The sequence below is a fragment of the Dermacentor variabilis genome, chromosome 10 (assembly GCF_050947875.1).
Source record: "Dermacentor variabilis isolate Ectoservices chromosome 10, ASM5094787v1, whole genome shotgun sequence".
In the NCBI taxonomy this organism is placed as follows: Eukaryota; Metazoa; Arthropoda; class Arachnida; order Ixodida; family Ixodidae; genus Dermacentor; species Dermacentor variabilis.
The window spans coordinates 3,686,794-3,708,994 of NC_134577.1; the positions used below are offsets into that span (position 1 = coordinate 3,686,794).

At 47.1% G+C, this 22,201-nt stretch overlaps 2 protein-coding genes across 3 annotated transcripts in view; one reads left to right on the forward strand and one right to left on the reverse strand.

The window, feature by feature from the left end:
* Positions 1-22,201, reverse strand: part of LOC142559732 (sodium-dependent glucose transporter 1A-like) — a 253,170-nt gene that overhangs the window by 164,030 nt on the left and 66,939 nt on the right. The window lies entirely within an intron of this gene.
* The window catches only part of LOC142559852 (BBSome complex member BBS2-like), a 220,939-nt gene that overhangs the window by 120,725 nt on the left and 78,013 nt on the right, over positions 1-22,201 (forward strand). The window lies entirely within an intron of this gene.

Genomic DNA, 22,201 nt, shown 5'->3' on the forward strand with positions numbered 1-22,201 from the left:
GGTATAAAAGGCCTTTTCTAGGTCTAGGCCTGGAATGGCCTTGATGCCTCTTGTTGTGCTGTCTATAGTATCTGGCTTTTGACCAGCTTCATAGCGTCTTGCGTCGCCAGCCCCTGACGAAAGCCAATGATGTGAGGATATATCTCGTTCTCTTCCAGGTAAGGCTTCATACGGTTAAGCACCGCATGCTCCATGGTCTTACCCACGGACGACATAAGCGACAGTGGGCGCAGATTGTCCATGCTGAGAGGTTTGCCGGGTTTGTGGTATGCATGGGAATGCCGGTATACATTGTGACTTCGGATTGGCATCGTTCTCAGAGAGCCAGGCAAGCACCGTTCCGTCTGTCACAATGACTCATTTTCTACTAAAACTGCACGTAAAAATCTGTTCTAGCTTTATTATTGCACAAAAACATGTTTTGTTTAACTATAAGAACTTGTTATTGCATGTCCAACTATATGATAGGTAAAAAGTATCAGCGGGCCGCTAAAGTTGGAGGGCAGAGGACAAGATTCGTGCTCGCTTTGAAACAGTTTGTCGTTTGTTCTTGCTTTTCTTCGCTTGGTCATGCATTGCAAGTAAGTAAAGTTGTAATATGCATGAATGGAAACATTTTATGAAGATTTTACTTTAAGAACGCGTTATTTGTGTAGCCATATCCACGTTTTAGACGAAGCATCTTACAACACCAGCCAACACAAGCCTCGCAGACACATATACCGTCATTCCCATGACGGCACGGCGCCCCTTAGGAAACTCCCATAGACGGTGGCGCCAGATTTCCCTCTAGGTTTTATAGTGAAAAACTCTATGTGGAAAAGTAAACATGTCCGCAATAGAGATTAGTAAGAGGCGATTGGAAGACTGGTGGAAGTAGGAAAACGACAAAAAACTGAGACGTAGAAAAGCAAAGTTCACAATAGGGGCGTCAGAAAATTTGGTTGAAGGAGTTCATAGTGTTAGTTTTTCTTTTTTAGCCTAGGTATGCCATTAGACAGTATAATAGCAAGAGCTTGGTGGCGCAACCCACTGCCCCGTTCCAAAGGGTATGCTCATAACATCCATCCACCTATATTTGATGTACATATGTACATATAGTAACCGTCAAGCATAGTTAACGTGGAATTTTTTGCAAAAGCAGCAGACAATTGTTTTTATTGTACTTAAAGCCTGTGCTTTATTAGTTGAATAAAGGTTTTGAGACATCAATGACGTGTGATAAGTAGCAGCCCACTGGTATCGATTGCAGTCCGTGCCGTTTATCTGTTCAAATTGTACGGCGGTTATATTTGCGAACTGGGTGGTCGTTTCCTTTGTACAGCATCACGCAAGTTCGTTTTATTTAGACCACAATAATATCTCAGCCAGTTTATGCGTCCAACATTCGATAGCCGCTACCAGGCGAATGTGAAGACAGTGAATTTTATCAGCTGCGGCGTTTCACTGGCATAATGGCTACATACACGGCTTCCGTTGTCAGTGATCTGCCGCGCCTGGCCGCGTAATGACGTGTTGTTGGAAAAAAAATGTGCTATAGCTAGCGTAAAAACTCGTCGCTGGAACCGAGCACAGTCTGTTTGCAAACTACCCAAGAAAGCGGATTAACCTTGCAGCATCTGGGTGTGTGCACCGGTGAGTATAAAAAACACTACTTCGCATTTTCAACTATGAATTTCTTCGGTTGCGAGGCATTCCTGTAGTGATTTTTTTCCCAAAGTGGCAAATTATAATAAAGTTATTGCTCTTCAAAGGCAATTCAAACAAGGCTCTTGTTATTTTCTCACGTTGTTAAAAATCCTAACACGGAGTACAGTATAAAAAATAAACAGCTTTGGCTGTATTTGCATGAATGAGACACTGTGATAAATTCGCTGCACATTAGTGAAAATGTACTTCCGGTGATACAATTGGACATTTGAGATAAATAATAAATGTGTGTGTGTGTGTGTTGTGTGTGTGTGTGTGTGTGTGTGTGTGTGTGTGTGTGTGTGTGTGTGTGTGTGTGTGTGTGTGTGTGTGTGTGTGTGTGTGTGTGTGTGTGTGTGTGTGTGTGTGTGTGTGTGTGTGTGTGTGTGTGTGTGTGTGTGTGTGTGTGTGTGTGTGTGTGTGTGTGTGTGTGTGTGTGTGTGTGTGTGTGTGTGTGTGTGCTTTTCTGTCATGGAGCGTTTTGTGCATTGTTCTTAGTCTTACGTGAATCGCAAACTCACCCACACCTCCACCATAGTAATTGAAAAAATTATGGGGTTTTACGTGCCAAAACCACTTTCTGATTATGAGGCACGCCGTAGTGGAGGACTCCGGAAATTTTGACCACCTGGGGTTCTTTAAGTGCACCTAAATCTAAGTAGACGGGTGTTTTCGCATTTCGCCCCCATCGAAATGCGGTTGCCATGGCCGGGATTCGATCCCGCGACCTCGTGCTCATCATAGTAATTGAGGCTCGCTCTTCTTTTGCCTACAGCTTCCAAGACGCTACTCATATTTGATCACCCCTTTGGACTCTATTGTCTCTGGACGTACAAGTCAACAGTGAATGTGTCACCACAGAGCCAGAATCCTCGCAATGTATGTTCCTGAACGCTTCAACTAGAACTGTGATTTGTTCATTTATTGGACTAACTTTTGTTTCATCCTTTTCTGCTTGCATTTTTGTCAGTTTCATCATTTCTCTTTTCAGGAAGGTGGACAAAAGAGAGATTATTGGTCTGCAAGCCGCCCACGCCAAGCCACAAGAAGCTCAGCTGTGGTCACCATAATGACAACAGGTCCTCTTGAACTACGTGGTTCACCATGAAATGTATGCAAGTTTACCAGATAGGGGGCTGTGAGCCCTAGCAGGAGTCCTTCAGTTTTGTATCGTACCCTGAAGGAATGCTAAAATTTGACATACATGTTTGAGAAGTAATTCGAGAAGTAACATGCTGTGTCCCAACTTGTTTCTTTTCTAGTCATTATAGCCATGACTAGAATAGAAACAATGCAGCAAGCTCCTACTTGCCGATGCACAAACTCTGTCATCTGCTATTTGCAATTCAGATTGACGGGCATCCCCACCAAGCCATCTTTCCCCGCCGTGATCACCCTTTTAAAATCGAACGCTTCACGTGTCGCACACTAACTTATGCCAGATCATTCATACCGCGCACCATAACCGAGTGGAATAGCTTGCCATCACACATCGCAAGCGTCACCGACATAAATTAATTTCAGAAACTTCTAATCCTTAATGAAAGTGCATAAACCTTTTTTGTGTCATGTCCCACCCCCATTCTTTTTTTCCGCTAAGAATGATGTTAAAAGATGTTCTTGTCCTCTATGTAACATGCATATTGTTTTGGTTATTGTTCCTATTTTTATTGCGGTGTTTTGCCTTTTTCTTTTAAGTTTACGTTTTGTATTGTTTACTGATTTGTTATACATTAATGGTCTGAGTGCTTTCTATGACTCAAATTACCCTCCATTTTTCGTGTGTTTGGGATACGTATTCTTCTTGTACACTTCTGATTATTTTTACTACCACAATAATCTTAATCGTCTTGTATTATTATCTTTTGTGATTATTGTTTATCAGTTCCCAATTTTTGTTTTCAGCTTACTACTCACTTATTACATCTGTATGCGTTACTGCACCGCCCCCCCTATGTAATACCCTCCTGCGAGAGGGCCTTTAGGGGTATTCTGAATAAATAAATAAAAATAAATAAGTATCACATGCTCCCTCATAGCATTAATTTGTTACATGAAACTGCAAAGAAATTTAAAACCTTCAAAATCGCTCAGTGCAATTTTGTGGAAATTATGCTTCATGTTGAGAAACTCTGGCATTCACTCTTCAAGTTATTTATTTATTTATTTACGAAGACATTACAGGTGCCCGTAGGAGCATGACGTAAGGGGGGGGGGGTATAAACGGAAACAGTACTATAAGAGCTAGTAAACATATTATTACGATATTATCGGTAGATACCCGAGAGACGAGCCGCCGCGAGAACGACGACGAAGTGGGTCTGTGCCCTTGGCGCGAGAAAATGTCGGTCTGGCGCTCTGGCTCCAGTCCGGTGTAAATAGCCTCTTCCGTCTGTATTTTTCTACGCGTAACATTCTGGTGGAGGTGAGCGATCCCCGTCCTCGCCACGGAACCCCGGAGTGGTCGGTACATCGAGCTTGTCACCATGCCTCCCGGTGACGAGACCACCTATGCAACGGCTTCGGCTTGTCCGACTGCTCCCGTCGTCACGGTTGCCCAACATCGCGACCCTGGTGTGTTCTCTGGACTGGAGGGACAGGACGTTGACGAATGGATCAAGCTATATGAACATGCCAGCGCTAATAACAGGTGGGACCCAACGATCATGCTCGCCAATGTCATCTTTTATCTCGGCGGCACCCCACGCGTGTGGCACCAGACGCATGACGACGAGATAACCAGTTGGGACAATTTCAAAGAAAAGCTCAGGGAACTGTTCGGTGACCCCATTGGCCGCAAGGTTGCCGCGAGAAAGGCTCTTGCGTCTCGTGTTCAGACATCTACAGAGCCGTACGTTTCATACATCCTCGACGTCTTGGCTCTATGCCGAAAATCTGACGACGCTATGTCTGAAGCTGATAAAGTGTCACATGTCCTAAAAGGCATCGCCGACGACGCTTTCAATTTACTTGTTTTCGGCAACGTCTCGACAATCGACGCCATCATTAAAGAATGCCGTCGCCTTGAACAGGCTAAGAGCCGCCGTATCACACACCACATCACGCGGCTACCCAACACTGCTGCTACGTCGACATGTGAGGGTCGACCACGTCAGGCTACCACCTGTGACGACGTCACCCGTATTGTTCGCCGCGAGCTCGAGGCCGCCTGTCCGCCAGCTTTCGCCGCGACGCCTCCCGATCCGCCAGCAACCACGATTGCGATGATTCAGGCCGTAGTCAGACAAGAATTTGAGAACATGGGTCTGAACTCCGTGTGTACAACGTCTCAACCCAACGTTCCCCAGTTCTCTACCGGCCCTCCTCGTCCCCGACAGTCCTTTTCTGCCATATCTGGCCGCAACCCGTCCGAATGGCGTACCCCTGATGACAGGCCGATCTGCTTCCACTGCTGTCGCATCGGCCACGTCGCTCGCCACTGCCGCAACCGATGGCCACCACCTCCTCGGACATGCGCCGCCACTTATCCCCGCACTTTTGGACCTTCTGTTCCCTATGCCACCCGCCATGAACCCACTGTTGCTGATGCCCCTGCTCCGTACCTTCGCTACAGCCGCTCGCCCTCCCCTCGACGCCGTCAGCCTCGTTCGCCCCAACCCCGCCGCTTCTCTTCGCCGCCTATCGCCTCCCGGACCCAGCCGGAAAACTAGGCATTGCAGCTTCTGGAGGTAAAGCTGCGTTGTCGACCCTGCCCTCAAATCCTCTGCTCACGTTACCAACGAACCAAAACCTTCTTGACGTTGACGGCCATCCTGTCACTGCACTCATCGATACAGGCACACATCTTTCTATTATGAGTGCTGCCTTCCGACGACGACTCAAAAAGCTCCTTACCCCAGCGTCGGCACGCGTCGTCCGCGTGGCGGATGGCCGTACTGTGCCTATTATCGGCATGTGTAGGGCACGAGTCAGCATTGCCGGCCGCCACACCCCTGTCCTCTTCACCGTGATTGCTCATTGCCCCCACGACCTAATTCTCGGCCTCGACTTTCTCTCCGCGCATTCTGCCCTTATTGACTGCAGTACCCTTCGCCTTGAGTTGGCGATTCTCGCAGAACCTTCTGAGGCACCCCAGTGCCACTTACGCCCCACCGGCTTTATTCGCCTGCCGCCAAAATCAATAGCCTATATTGAACTCTTGTCTTCCCCACCAGTCCCTGATGGCGAGTACCTCGTCACTCCTCTGCCCGACATTCCACTACAGTATGACGTTACCGTGCCTCACAGTATACTTACTATTAGTGCGAACCGCACTCGCATACCTATCTTTAACTTTGAATTGGCAAAGCAAATTCCACCGCAAGGTATTTGCCTTGCCAACGTTGATTGTCTCGGCGGCCATCACGTGGCAGCGTTATCAACCGATGCTTCTTGCGAGCTTAGCAGGCCCGTCGTGCCAGCCTCGGCCGCCGATCCCAAGATACAGAAAATGGTTGCGACGGACCTGTCTTCTGTGCAGGCTGAAGACCTTTACCAAGTATTATCGTCCTATAGAGATATTTTCGACTTCGACGATCGCCCTTTAGGCCAGACGCTCGCGGTCAAGCATCGGATTCTTACTGGCGATGCTACTCCTATTCACCGACGACCGTATCGAGTTTCTGCGTCGGAACGCCGAGTAATTCAAAGCGAAGTCAACAAAATGCTAGACAAAAACATCATTGAGCCGTCTTCGAGTCCCTGGGCGTCACCTGTAGTGTTGGTCCAGAAGAAGGATGGCACGTGGCGCTTCTGTGTAAACTACCGCCATCTGAACAACATTACTAAGAAGGACGTCTACCCGCTCCCACGTATAGACGACGCCCTTGACTGCCTCCACCTTTCCAGCTATTTCTCTTCTATCGATCTTCGTTCTTGATACTGGCAGATTGCTGTTGACGATATGGACAGAGAAAAAACCGCGTTCATCACACCTGATGGCCTATACCAATTTAAAGTAATGCCGTTTGGATTATACAACGCCCCTGCCACCTTTGAGCGTATGATGGACTCCTTGCTCCGTGGTTTCAAATGGTCCACGTCTCTGCTGCCTCGACGACGCCATCGTCTTCTCGCCCACGTTCGGCACTCACCTTGAGCGTCTAACAGCTATACTTGATGTATTTCGAAAGGCGAAGCTGCAACTTAACTCGTCGAAATGTCGTTTCGGCCACCGCCAAATTACTGTTCTGGGCCACCTCGTTGATGCTTCTGGAGTGCAGCCTGATCCCGACAAAACTCGAGCTGTCCGAGACTTTCCGGTTCCGAAGACAGCCGCAGACGTTCGAAGTTTTGTCGGCCTATGCTCGTACTTTCGTCGTTTTGTTCAAGATTTTGCGGCAATTGCTAGGCCCCTCACTAATCTTTTGAAGAAAGGCGTATGATTCTCGTGGGGTACTGCAGAAGCCGCCGCCTTCTCTCGTCTCGTCACTCTTCTCTCCTCACCACCCATTCTCGCCCACTTCGACCCTGATTCCCCTACAGAATTGCGTACAGATGCCAGCGGTCATGGCGTAGGTGCCGACTTAGCCCAGCGTCAGCGTGGCCAGGATCGCGTTATTGCTTATGCAAGCCGCCTCCTCACACCAACGGATCGCAACTATTCCATTACGGAACGAGAATGCCTTGCTGTAGTCTGGGCGGTTGCGAAGTTCTGTCCTTACCTCTACGGTCGCCCTTTTTCCGTAGTCACTGACCATCATGCTCTCTGCTGGCTCTCATCCCTAAGTGATCCTACAGGCCGGCTTGGTCGATGGGCTTTGAGACAAGAATTTTCATATTCCGTGGTCTACAAGTCTGGCCGCCTGCACCAAGACGCTGACAGCTTGTCGCGTTACCCTGTTGACGATCCTGACTCCTCCGATATTACCAGTGCTGCTTGCGTATTCTCTGTATCACAGCTGCTTCGTTTCGCCGACAAGCAACGTCGTGACGCCTACATCACAGCACTCATCGACCTTTTTGAACACTCCCCGGCCGATGCTGCTCTACGCCTCTTCGTCCTCCGCGACGTTACCCTCTACCGTCGTAACCTTCATCCGGACGGCTCTGAGTTCCTACTTGTCATACCTAAACACCTCCGCTCAACCGTTCTCGAAGAGCTTCACGGCGCACCAACGGCAGGACACCTCGGCGTATCTCGAACCTATGACCGTGTACGTCGCCGTTTTTTCTGGCCGGGCCTTGCCCGTTCCGTACGACGTTACCTCGCCGCTTGTGAACTTTGCCAACGGCGCAAGAAGCCTTCCCAGCTACCCTCCGGTTACCTGCAGCCGCTCGACATCCCTGCCGAGCCCTTCCATCGTGTTGGCTTAGACCTTCTCGGCCCATTTCCGGAATCTACATCAGGAAACAAGTGGGTTGCAGTCGCGGCTGACGACGCAACCCGCTACGCCGTAACCCGCGCTCTTCCGGCCAGTGCGCAACTGACGTTGCGGACTTCCTTCTACATGATATCATTTTGATGCATGGTGCTCCGCGTCAATTGCTAACAGACCGTGGCCGTAGGTTTTTTGGCGAAAGTCACTGACATCATGCGGGCCTGCTCCATTCAGCATAAATTTACTACCTCCTACCACCCTCAAACGAACGGCCTCACTGAGCGTTTCAACCGCACCCTTACAGACATGCTATCCAAATACGTTTCAGACGACCACCGTGACTGGGACCTGGCTCTACCCTACATTACCTCTGCATACAACTCTTCCAGTCTCGAAACTGCCGGCTTTCCCCCGTTTTACCTCTTGTATGGCCGCGAACCGACGCTACTACTAGACACCGTGCTTCCGTCTATCACAGCTTCAACTAGCGCTTATGCCCGTGATGCAATCGCCCGTGCTGACCATGCTCGTCAACTTGCGCGCGTTCGTCTACAAGTCTCTCAAGACAAACAGAAGCGACGCTACGAAATCCGTCACCGTGATGTCCATTTTGCGCCCGGCACCCTCGTGTTGCTTTGGTCACCATCGCGTAAAGTTGGCCTTTGTGAGAAACTGCTTTCCTGTTATACCGGCCCATATCGCGTGCTCCGCCAAGTGACCAATGTCACCTATGAAATTGTTCTAGCCACGCCCACTACGTCCTCCGGTGTGACAACCAGTGACATTGTCCACGTCACCCGACTCAAGCCCTACAACTCTCCACGTGCCTTGGATATTTAAAAGCACCGTGACGGCGCTTTTGCCGCCGGGGGTAGTATTACGATATTATCGGTAGATACCCGAGAGACGAGACGCCGCGAGAACGACGAAGTGGGTCTGTGCCCTTTTCGCGAGAAAATATCGGTCTGGCGCTCTGGCTCCAGTCTGGCGTAAATAGCCTCTTCCATCTGTATCTTTCTAGACGTAACAATATTATGTAGCAAGTGACACTTATACAATTCTACTACAGAGCATTCAAACAAAAGAGATACAGCATACTTTCAAAATGCTACTGATGCAGTCCGGATTGAGAGGTCAACCCCACCGCTCGTAACCAGTTGTCAAGATTGGAGTCGGGCATGAATTAGATGGTAGCTGGCCCATACCGTCGTCCAACTTATCCACGCTGAGGACTTTGTTGAAGGGAAGGACTGCTTCTCATCGAGAACGAGGAATATGGGTTTATTTACAGTATCTACACAAGGACGTTGCAGTTCATCAGTCTAGCATGACTGCGAGAGAAAGCACACTGAGCAGCCGCACTACAGCGGTTTATAAACACTCGGTCCTCCCTCCATCCCTACGTGAGGGAAACGTTCGATCAGTAGACGAGCCACGTTTGAGCGGGAGGGCTTCTGCACCGGTTTCACGGTCCCGAACAGGCTTCCGCAGCGGTTTCGCGGACACCACCGAGGGCAGACGGGCTTCGCAGAACTCGGGGCTTACGTAAGGAACGGTGCGTGGGAAGGGGCCTCCAAAGACGTTCCCTCGGGAACTCCCTTGCTCAGGGCAGACCGGGTCGGCGGTGGCGTGTTCAGTCACAAAGCCTGGTTCGTCGAACTCATCCGGACAATCCCGCGACGAAGGGTCGAGGACGCGGCGTATTGTTCTCCGCACACAGTAGACTTAGTGACGCCACTCTCGCACCTGGCTGGCAAAACTTGCACCTCAGCAGGCCGTTCTTAACAATGCGCAGTACAAGCCACAATGCAACTGAGAAATAACAATGAAAAGCAATAAGTCGGTGAACAGATTAAAATGGTGTTATTGAAATATGACTGCTGACTTGGTTGCGGAAGGAATCATGGTTTGTTAAGGAAGCGATAGTATTGGGCAAATCGTTCCACAGAGAAATGGCACGTGGATGCGCAGAGCTGTTCAAGGTTAATGTGTGACCGAAGAAGCGCGAGTAACTGAAATCGTTATGGAGGCGTTATTCTATCTTTTATTTAAAGTACGCTCAGGGCCATATGCCATTAAAGAAGCGAATGGGTACAAAGCAGTACAGTGAAACAAACAATCAAGAGCAGTGAGTTCTGGCAACGCAATGATTCTCCTGATTATACAATGTTAGCTATGTTTTGCAAAAAAAAAAAAAGTTTGTTATCGGTGATAGCTATTTGTTTATTTGTTTATTTGTTTATTTGATACCTGCTTCGCCTTTGGAGGCATTACAGCAGGGGGATACATAAAAATAAGCATCATATTTGACACCAATAAAGAAACTATTTACACAAAGCGCGGTAAAAAGCATCATTTGACACATTGGATACAATCATAGGCGGTAGATTATTCCACTCTCTTATACATCTAACAAGAAATGAATAGCGGAAGACGTCACCTTTAAAGGAAAATTCGTTTATTTTGAGACTGTGGTCCCTTCTTTGGGATATATAGGACGGCTCTTGAATGTACTTCTCCTTATTGATTCCAGTTTTAGAATGGTAGATATTATGGAAAAATTTCAACCTGAGGTTTCGTCTACGATCTTTCAATTCTTCCCATTTAAGTTTACGTTTGCTTTCTCTCATGCTAAGTTCACGATCCCAATTACCTAGAACGAATCGCACTGCCCTGTTCTGTATTTTTTCAAGCGTATCGGCCAGCTCTTTGGTATACGGATCCCAGCAAACGCATGCGTACTCCAGCAATGAGCGCACATGAGTGAAATACAGTTGCTCTTTTAAATTAAATGGAAGTGCGCTGAAATTTCGCCTTAAGAAACCCAAAACACGTGCAGCCTTTACTTTGATGTGGTGAACGTGCTTAGTCCACCTCAAATCACTCGTTAAATAAACTCCTAGATATTTATATTCCCTGGCCGTGCTTAAAGCAGCGCTATTTATGGTATACGTATTCAACTGGTATGAACGTTTCCTCGTAAAAGTGACGTGAACACACTTTTTAACATTCAACGACATTTCTGAATGGGCACACCAGGATGATATTGCATTCAAATCATGCTGCAGGTATTCTGAATCACGTTCATTCTCTATAATCCTGTAAACTACACAGTCATCCGCGAACATTCTGAACGAAGATTTGAGGCCAATAGTAATATCATTTATATACATCAGAAACAAAAGAGGGCCCAGAACTGAGCCCTGAGGAACTCCTGAGGTCACGGGAGCATATCCGGAGGAACAACCGTTGAGAACTACCGACTGCTGTCTTAGAGAGAGATACTCGGCTATCCATGCAATAACTGATTCATTCAGTTTATAGCCCCGTAATTTACTAATAAGAAGGTCATGGGGAACAACATCGAACGCTTTTTTGAAGTCCAAGAAAATACAGTCAACTACTTTACGCTTATCTATTGCTAGAGCCAATTCATGCGTGAACTCAACAAGCTGTGTTGAGCAAGAAAAACCTTGCCGAAAACCGTGTTGACTAGAATGCAGAAGATTATGTTTAACCAAATGTGTCATTATACAACTATAAAGGACATGTTCAAATATTTTACATGGTATACTAGTTAACGACACCGGCCTGTAGTTCTCAACGTCATTTCTTGGCCCATTCTTATGAATAGGTGTAACACGTGCTAACTTCCAATCACAAGGTAGTGCCTTCTCAACTAAGCACTTCGTAAATAGACGGTGAAAGTACAACGATAACGTTGCCGAACAGGTCTTTATTATCGCTGCTGGTATATCATCTGGGCCGCAAGCTTTAGCTGGTTTGAGATTTTCTAACAATTTACGAATACCAGGCACACTAAAAGTGACCTCGGGCATCACTTCTGCCTCAGTTGGAGAAACCATGTTAACAACGCGTGAAAAACTTGGACTAAACACGGACGAAAAATAATTGCTAAAGATGGCTGCCTTAGACGCATCATTGTCAACGATTGTGTGAGAATATTTTAGAGGAGGAATAGATGTATTATCTTTACCGTTGAGGCGAACGTATTTCCAAAACTGTTTCGAGTCCTCCACTAGCTTCTTACCAAGAATCGAGAAGTAAGAATTCTTAGCTACTTTAGTTAGAGTTTGAAAGTTAAGTTTCATTCTTTTCAGCTCACACTTGTTTTCCACAGAATTATTTTTTTTACATTTCCTGTACATTCGCCTTATACGTCGAAGTAGAGTACGCAGCAGACTGTTAAACCATGGTTTATCTCTAGTGCGTTTAGTTGACAAGATTCGAAGGGGAACGAAAGTTTCACGCAGATCAAATAGTTTTTCTTTAAACACGTTCCATAACTCTTCAGTATTCAGTTCGGCTGCTAGTGTATCAAAAGTGGGAAAATAGGTTTCAAATGCCGAATTAATTGCATCATAATTTGCTCTAGTGTACGCGTACACCTTTCTGGCAGCTTTTTTGGGAACAGATAGTGTCTCAACATTTACATCAGCCACAACTATATTGTGGTCACTAACACCGGGTAAAACATGGACATTCGATACAATATTAGGCATATTACAAAGAAGTAAGTCAAGAACATGACCTGTACCATCATTTCGAGATGCCTCACGGACGTACTGCGTAAATGTGTACTCTTCCAGAATATCAAAAAAAGTTGCATATAGACGGCCTCCACCAGCAGTACACCTTGGTTCATTGCTTGACCAATTAATATGTGGAAGGTTAAAGTCACCCCCGATCAAAATATGATCCGCTTTAATCGTTTCAAGACACTCAGACAATTTGAATAACTGTTCGAACGTTGTGCTAGGAGGCCTATAATATGAACCAACTACGACACCTTTCCCATTCTGCAGCCGTATTCTACAAAAAACACATTCAATATCAGTAACAGAACAATCCAACAATATACTAGGTATATCTGAACTTACAAGTATAAACACCCCTCCTCCTCTTGCACTTCGGTCGCGACGAAAGCATTGATACCCGGGAGGAAAAACTTCGGAATCCGCAATTGTAGAATCAAGCCACGACTCTGTGCCCAAAATGATTGAGGGTCGTATCGATCGAACCAGCATAAGGAAATCGTCGATTTTGTTCTTTATGCTCTGACAGTTGATAACCATAACGGTAAGCGGCTGCGCAACTCTAGGCGTACAAAGTGGTCATTGTTGGACTATGCACCCTGTGGCGCTATCTACTTGATACCGTTTGCCGTCTAAGTGCAGCGTATCGAACTTTAAGATAACCTTCTTTCCTTGCTGCTTATGCTCCCTTGCAAACTCCCACAATTTCTTTCTCTTGTCACGAACAAAACGCGAAAAATCTTCCGATATGCTATAACCTGTTCCCTTTAATTTATGTGCTCTTGACAGCACAGATTGACGAGCCTTGAAAGAAGAAAATCTAACAATTATACCTGAGGGAAGGTGGTTCCATTCCTGAGATGTACGGGGGATGAACGATTGAAAGAAAGACTTCGTGTAATAAGTATCAATTCCTGCCTTAATGCGATAATCGATGCGGTTTGAAATGCACTTGAGGCCGCGGTATGAAGTTGTCCTGAAGTGTGGTATGACGGACAATTTTATGAAATAGCGAAACACGAGCGACTGCGGGGGTAATTAGCTAGGGTATAAGTGCTGGTTAGCTTCATTAAGGTTATACTCCCGGTACGGTTATAATTAGAAATAATGAAACAAGCAGAGTTATTTTGTACTAATTCAAATGAAGTAATAAGACTAACGCGACTAGGTTCCCATTCTGCAGATGCATATTCAAGTTTCGAGCGTATTAGTCTTGTAAAGGTCAGTTTTAGAGTAGACAGTGCTTTGAAAAAGTTGCACTTAAGTACGCGAGCAGGTGAATAGCACTGTTAATGACATACTCTAGACTGGTCCAATTTAAGTTATTTGTAATGTGTACACCAATTTATTCATAGGAAATGACGAAATTTAAGGGAATATTGTTATGATGATAAGTGCTAGGATTAGAATTAGATCTGAATCTTGCATTATTTTTCATTTGTTAACTACAAAAGGGTCATCTACAGTTTGAATCAAAACAAATAGGCTAGCCCTGCACCGTAAGAGCTGGCGAGAAAAGGCAACTTCACACACCCGGCCTACTCCACACTTGTAAAACGTGACAAACCACTAAAACCAATTTTTCTTTCTCTTTAAATAGCAGATGACATACGTGACGACAGTGTGTTCATAAAAAGTTTTCGAAATATACGCGAAGTTTGGCTTAACATTGAGCCAATCAACAGTGGACGAGCAAGGGAAGCCTCAGCGTGGGAACTTGTCTTCGTCACGGCCCTCACAAATACGTTTGATTGCTGAAACGTTGGCTACAAGCTGAGGCTTGTAGAGGTGAGCAAGCCTCAGCTTGCTCACCTCTGTTACTCAACTAAAGTGTTCGTCTCCTGTAACCTCTTTACATTGTTTGAACACACAAACCGAGATGGTTTTTCAACATGAAACCGTAAATTGCATTTTCCAAGGATCCGTGAGCGCTAATCTGATGTACTTATAGGTATATCTAGTGTCCTTGTTTATACACAATATTCGCAGAGGTCCCGTGAGCACTGTCGTCTCCATAACGTTCCTCGCCTTCCAACGAGTACTCCACTTGTGTCAAAACCTCTACTGCTGCACCAGAACATTACGTGTGCAGCAGAAATATCAAGAGCAGACGATGTGTAATCTAAAATTTAGCATAACGTTTTTTTCCCTCTACAGTTCGCGCCTATCGCCAATGTGTTATGAAAACAACGCGACATTGTAGCTACAGCTCACCTTACTGACAGTACATCTTTGCCGAGCACTCCTTATGTTTCTTTTTTTAATCTAGCTGAAATCGTCGAAGGCAGGCAGTATACGTATAGTATGAAACACGCCAGACAACACTGTACGCAATACAAGTATGAGTGTAGCCGAGCACAAATATCGTTGCCGGAAGCTTCCTTCTCCTTGCTTTAGCGGCACGCCAAACGCGATGAGAAAACTTCGCCCGATTTCAGCTTTGAATTCCGTTAAATAGATTACTATCTGTGTTTCGGTATGTTTTAAACTCAGTCACTGACATCACTGACAGCATTAGCTACACCTGACCTGTACGAAAATTGTGGGCATGTATTGCGACGGTAACACTTAGTGTCACACATTACTTCCCCCCCTCTCCTTTGGCTTCTGGATTGGATTGGCGCGGCTCGCTACGTGCTTGCGCGCGCTTTTCCGAGCGCAGATTGATGCGCGCCTGGTTTCTGCACTAGGTATTTGCACCATCCCTTTTCCGAGCGCAGATTGGTGTGCGTCTGGTTATTGCACTAGGCTTTTATACGATCGCTTGTCGCTGCTTTCCTTTTCTCTGGTTTGATTCGGCGCGGCTAGGTGCAGGCGCGCTTATTTGGTGTGCGCCTGCTTTCTTGCGCTGGTCTTTGAACACATCGCTCGCTGCTCGCGCTTATATATAAGAAAACTCTGCGCCGCTGGCGTACCGTGTACGTAAGCGCGCAGCAATGCCGGGAAACATTCATACAAAAGCAAAGGGTCAGAACACTGCGCTTTGTTTTTCATTACTTTGTCATGTACCTTCACACTGGGTAGCGCCGAGCGATCGCTTCTAACAAACGCAGAAATGAATCTTTGCAGCGCGTGTGGCCATTAATTGACTACCCAACACAGCTATGTGAGGTGCGACTCCAGGCGGAGAGGAGGTGGCGCTTCACTTTCTGCATGCCAATAACTTTCCATTTTTTTGCGTGTGAACGCCCGTGATCGGGTCCACAAATTTCATGCTGTCTGGTTTAGTTTCCCATTGCAGATTGAGGCTCACTCCGTTAGCATCCACTAAGTTCGGGATGCAGTTGTATGCGGGCCATTCATCACTGCAGTCTGGATGGTGGTCCCCGGTTCAACGTTGGCTGCAATAACGGGGCCTAGCGTCGCCGCGTCTCGTCTGTCGACCTTGAATAGTCGGAACTGCCCGGTGGTCACGCAGGTCATGCCGAATACCCATGGTCCAAGGTCTGCAATGCCGCCGTGATTTTGCCGGCTCGGCGGAACCTTGTCGCCCGTCATCAGGCGGCCTCGATTGTGTTTTCGCTTGCCGCGAAGGAGGCATTCATCAATTTGCACAATCCTTCGGGGCCACCGAGTGGGTGTCGCGCCAGCAGCTCGTCCCGCACGACCTCACGAGCTATCACGGGCGTTCACACGCAAAAACTAGCAAGTTAATAAAACTGAAGCGCCACCTCCTCTCCGCCGGCTGCAGGGTAACTGCACCGCTGCTGGAGTCGCACCTCACATGGCTGTGGTGGGAGTCAATTAATGGCCACACGCGCTGCAAAGACTCATTTCTGCGTTTGTTAGAAGCGATCGCTCGGTGCTACCCAGTGGTAATTAAGGTACATGACAAAGTAATGGAAAACAAGGCGCAGTTTTCTGGCGCGCTTACATACACGGTACGCCCGCGGCGCAGCACTTCCTTATATATAAGCGCGAGCAGCGAGCGATGTGTTCGAAGACCAGCGCAAAAAAATATCAGGCGCACACCAAGTATGGACAAGAACGGCACCGAGAGCGGCGCTGCTGCGCCGGCGTTGAGAGCGCCGCATGCGAAGCAAAATTCTAATAGCGGGTGGTACCCCTCTCCCAACTCTCGTTCGCACCGCCTTGATTGCCTCCTGCACTGCGCGTGTTTGGGCACGTTTCGTGCCGCGCGCGGTGTGTGCCTACGTGTGTGCGCGTGGACATTTCATTCGAAGGGCGATTTACAGTCTGTTTCACATTTAGGGAAACTCGGAGCGCATTGCATCGCGATGCGGCGAGCGCTTGAGTCAGGCGGCGGCAGCGGCTCGCGCAGCTGCTCGAGGGGCGGGATCTTGAACGGCGTCGTCTGATACGGCGGCGCGCGCTGGCCGAATTGTCAGGAAGCGTTCTACTGTCAGTTGCAGGGCGCCGATCTCATGGTTACTGCGTGAAATGAGCCGGTATTCTTTACTAAGCGTTGTGCGACGCCCACTGATACGCCTCGAAGGTAAGTTCATCGCTGAAAGGTGCAGGGCAGTCATAGACGACGTACTGATTCCATACATTCTTGACGGCCCGTTTCTGGAAGGCGACTGTATATTCTAACGCGATAGGTCGCCGATCCACACTGCTCCTGTTGTGCAAGAACTGCCGGAAGAGCGCGCAGTCACTCTCTTGGAGTGGCCGCCTCAATCCCCGCGCGCCAACATCATTTAAAATGTCTGGGGCTCGTTGAAAGTATCACTGGTGCAACATCCCCTCTATCAGTCGCCCCCGAGGATAGGCTTCGATCCACCATTGTCAGCGACTGAGAGGTGTTGCGAATGAAGACATCCCTGATCAAGTCATTCTACACTTCACTGCCTTCCAGGATGAGCGCTGTCATCGCTGCCGCTGGGGACATGACGAGATACTAACTGAAGTTCCGAGCATGACGTGTCCGATTCACCGCCGGCGGGCAGGGTTTGCCTGGTGTAGTGAATGATTGTCGAGAAAAATCACTTCCGGCTCATTGTCTTAACCTAAAACATTTCTTTAATCGTATCCGTTTGTTTCATCGTGTTCTACCCCCATAGTTATCATTGTTGAGTGCTTTGTTTTGCTTTCGAGTCAAACAAAGACTGAGCACGTTGCGCGCACATCTTGGTGCGTCTTGTCACTGCTTATTACGGTAGCACACACAGTGAAGAAATATACGTGCACGCGCTCAGTACCCCGGCCTTTCGAAAGAACAAACGAAGCATGCTGTCAAAAGAAGTTTGTGGAACTCCATTATCGCCAATGCCTTCATTACCTCGGAGTTTGGCTTCGCACAACGTTTAGTAAAGAATATAAGCTCAGCTCCCGCAGTACCGATGAAATCGGTGCACTGCCCCTGACAGTAGCACGCTTCCCGACAATGCGGCCAGCGCGCGCCGCCGTAGCAGACGACGCAGATCACGACTCCGCCCCTCGAGCGTCTGCGCCTGCTCGAGCTGCTGCCACCGCACGACTCCATTGCTTGCCGCTTCGCGATGCAATACGTTCCGAGTTTTCCCCTAAGTGTGAAACAGACTGTACACGCTTCTATTTGCCTTTAAGAAGATCGATACGATTGACGATTATTTTTATGGCTGCAAAAGGGCAGCGTCTGTTTAACCGTGTAAGTGACGCTGAGCAGGTAATTGTAAACGACATCGTATGTGCCGCTGGAAAAATCGTCAGCACATACGATGCGGCACATACGAGCTAAAGTCATTTTTGCAGTGTCTGACAATGTTTGCTACAAATCCGTGTTGTCTCTGATAGCGACAACGGACTTCCATCGACACTGTGCGGAAATAAAAAAATATATCGCTGCATAGCACAAGTACGACATGCGCACACAACTTTAACTAGTACGTCCCCTACAATATGGAATAGAGGCAGCAATGTAGACAGCTTGGCCATTTTTTAACAGTGCCCAAGAGACGGAAGTTGAAAGTATTAGTAATCATTCCTGCTTCAGCAATGCCGTCGCGACCAAGACGCGGGCGTGTATCGTCCAGTAAGTCGATCGAGCGATGCAGTGGTGAAGCGGGAATGAACTCCGGTCATGTTCAATGCATCGTGCATGTATTCGATTTCTCGGCACGCGTGAACTTCGGCCACTGCTAGCGCATACAACAGAAGTGGTTTCCATTTTTTGGCAGCGCACACACAAACGAAACACGAGAAAGAAGACAAGACAAGCGCTCGTCGAACAACTCAAAGTTTTTATATGAATAAAAGAATTATGTACCGAGTAATTTTTAAATTCATGTGGGTTACATATAAAAACCGTCATACACTCAGGAGTGATTAATGAACGCGCTCGCTTCGTTTGCCAGTTGTTTACTTCACTCGGCGCACCGCAGTAATCCATGTCTGTCGTCTGCTTTTTTCGTACCATTTTCTTGTGAATCGGCAGAATTTCACTGGTGGCATCAACCCTTTCGTGTTTACATTGCTGTCGTGACAGTAAACAACGCGATAATAATTTCCGGTCATCCGAAGAGGCGCCGTCGCAAACAAGAGACGTTTCGCGCGCAGCGCGAACTGAACGCGGGCACGACCGCTAAGGGAAGCGGCGGCGGAAACCTACACCCTTTGGAGATGAAATCGTTCCGCCAGGGGAGAAACGAGCGCTGGCGTCTAGGATGAAACTTGGCGTGCGGTCGTCCATGCGCGCCTGCACCAAGCCGCAACGAATCAAGCCAGAAAAAAGGAAAGCAGCGACAAGCGACAAGCGATCGTATAAAAGCGCAGTGCACAAACCAGACGCACACCAATCTGCGCTCGGAAAAGCGACTGTATAAAAGCCTAGTGCAAAAACCAGGCGCACATCAATCTGCGCTCAGAAAAGCGCGCGTAAGCACGTAGCGAGTCGCGCCAATCCAATCCAGAAGCCAAAAGAAAGGGGGAGGTAATGTGTGACACTAAGTTCAGTGTTACCTATTGCGACATTCACGATTGACAATAAACAATCTAAGCTTACTTGCCCGACGTTTTTTGCCAGTTGAGGCCTCTCGGTCACTTGGCGATATAATAAAAGTATCTGTAGTCATTTTATAGAACCGTACACACGAACACCGCCTGGAAAACGGTATCAAAACACCCAAACCCAGCGAGCGAGCAGCGCAACGAGCACCACCAGCCGCTACCGCAACGGCCATATTGCGCACTACGTAATGATGATGATGTTAGTTTTAGTCAAGGCACGGCCGGACTCGAGCGGCAGCGGCGCGCGTTCTTGAAAAGCTGGCAAAAATATGTCAATTAACGGACCCATACCATAGGCCAGCTGCCGGATGCTCTACGAATCATGGAAAGCGCCAGTGGGATGCGTAGAGGCTGTTGTATATGAGCTTCCGCTATCCTGTGGGAAAAAATACATCGGACAGACAGGAAGATGTCTTAATGACCGATTACGGGAACATTGCCAAACTGTGAAAAATAAGCAATGCGGTCATCTGTCAACCCACTGTCAAGAATGCGACTGTGCGCCGATGTATGAATCCTGCTGGGTTCTTGCGAAGCACAAAGATAAAGATGAGTAAGAGATTATTGAAGCTCAGGGTATCTGGCGGAATAGAGACACGTGTGTTAGTGCCCCTTCAATCGACTTGTTAGATAAGGAGACGGCTTTTTTGGATGGGTAAGATTTGGATAAGGTGGCGCCACTGTGCATGGGTTATATAGGTGTATTTCCTGAAAATCAAGTTGTTGAAGTTAGCGCATTGTGTTGTCGTCTCCCTTCCGTCCTTTTTTTGCTGGTGCTAAATATGCTTTCTGGGGAGAATGCCCGGCACATGAAAGTATAATTTTGAGTACTGAAGACAGATGTCTGCAGCAGAGAGTAATTGCAGAAATTAATGTGCAACACTAACTCAAACATTAACAAGACAAAGTCTGTTCAATTTGCTGAATTCACAAGGCATGGATGAGACAAGCACAATGATAAAAATTGACAAAGCCATTCTTTTGCAGCCTCAGCCCAAGCAGCTTGTTGTGTCTTCATATAGATTGCAAGACTAACACATGCTTGCAGCCAGAGAGATGCCCCAAAAACGTTGCTGCATTCTGGAAGGTGAAGAACAAATGGCATTGGAAGTATCCACGTATAACCAGATCTGTGGTTGAAGGGCAGACAAAATGACAAATATATTGAAACATCAAATAGAGTTTAAAAACTACAGGTGCTGTCCATGTTTAAAAGAGTTGCTTTTACAGTTCCTGCACTAAATCCTCAAGATGTTATCGCATACGTTTGCACAGTGGATGACAATATGAAAAGTGCTGGTAGGCTTCAAGCTTTTACTGCAGGCTGATGGCAGGACTGACAGCTGTTGAGATACTGTTCGGTAATATGCAAAAGTGAATGAGTGCTTTATTCGTGCCAGTCAATTACGGAATGGACCTCAGACAAGAAAGGCGATAAAAAAGTAGCTTGAGGACATCTGGGACCCAGAAAACAAATACAGGCATATATTATAAATGGACGTCCCACAGACATAATTTATGCCAGCAGGCATAAATTGTGCCTACAGGCATATCCTACAAAGCTCTGCACAGAGCACAGCAGACATAATGTAGATCCTAATACAGAACACTAAGAATGCAGGAACCGTGTTGCAGTAACTGCAATATTTTGACACATGGATGTTCTTCATGATCAAACTAAGCCACTATCAACCTAAAGTGACACAGGCACCATAAGACAAACGGCAGATATAAAGCGTACGTCGGAAACTTGAGCTAGTTGGTGGGAATTTATGCTACAAAAGAAGACATGCAGGCACGGACACAAGGTGGTGGCCACAAGGAAACTTGTGTAGTCCATCTCCGTTGTCTTTTATCCGTGTGTGTACACCAGACTTTTTTCTAATAACGTGAAAGTATTTGCGTGTTTTGCATATATGTTCTATACACAACTTGAGAGCACTGCACAGTACAACAAAATTGTTATATCAACTGCCTTGTGGCAATGTTATCCATACAAGCTCAAACTAACTAGCGGTTGTGAAAACGCTAACATTTTTGCAACTAGACCTTCTTGCAAATATGAGAGTAGACCAAGTGATGTCACTGGGAGGAACTTGCAGGTGCCTATGACCATGGTTTTGGTGGGATTTATCAGTTGTTTTGGATGGAATAATTCAAGCCTAGAAAAAATGAAGACCTTTGTTGGAAAGAGAGTGAAGACTATTCCAGTTTAAGGTATCCCAATCACACAAGTTGCTCAAAAGAACCAAACAAGTCTGACATGGTTAACAGAGGTACAGCAAGAAAATGTTTTCAAGAAGGGCTTCTTCATTGATAAAGAGCTCATTATCATATCATCATTATCAAGAGCATGTTAGCCACAGACAGCAGTTTTTGATAATGAATGAATTAATTAATAAAACTTTATTTGAAACGGCTCTTCATCCGTGCCATCCGCCGCTTCGGTGCCGTGTGATCATGTAGTAGCACCCAGAGCGGGGGTGTGTGGTGGTGCCCTGGACGTGCCTTATGTGGTGCACAAGGAGCGACCAAAAAGCGGCTTGGTGGGGTTCAGGCGGAGTGGTCCAGCTTTCCCAACAGAAAGGAATAGATAGGCTCAGGGAAGAGGTGGGGAGATAGTAAGGCGAGGACTGTGCACGGGGGCAGGTCCAGTATGTGTGGCGAACGTCGGGATAGCCACCGCAC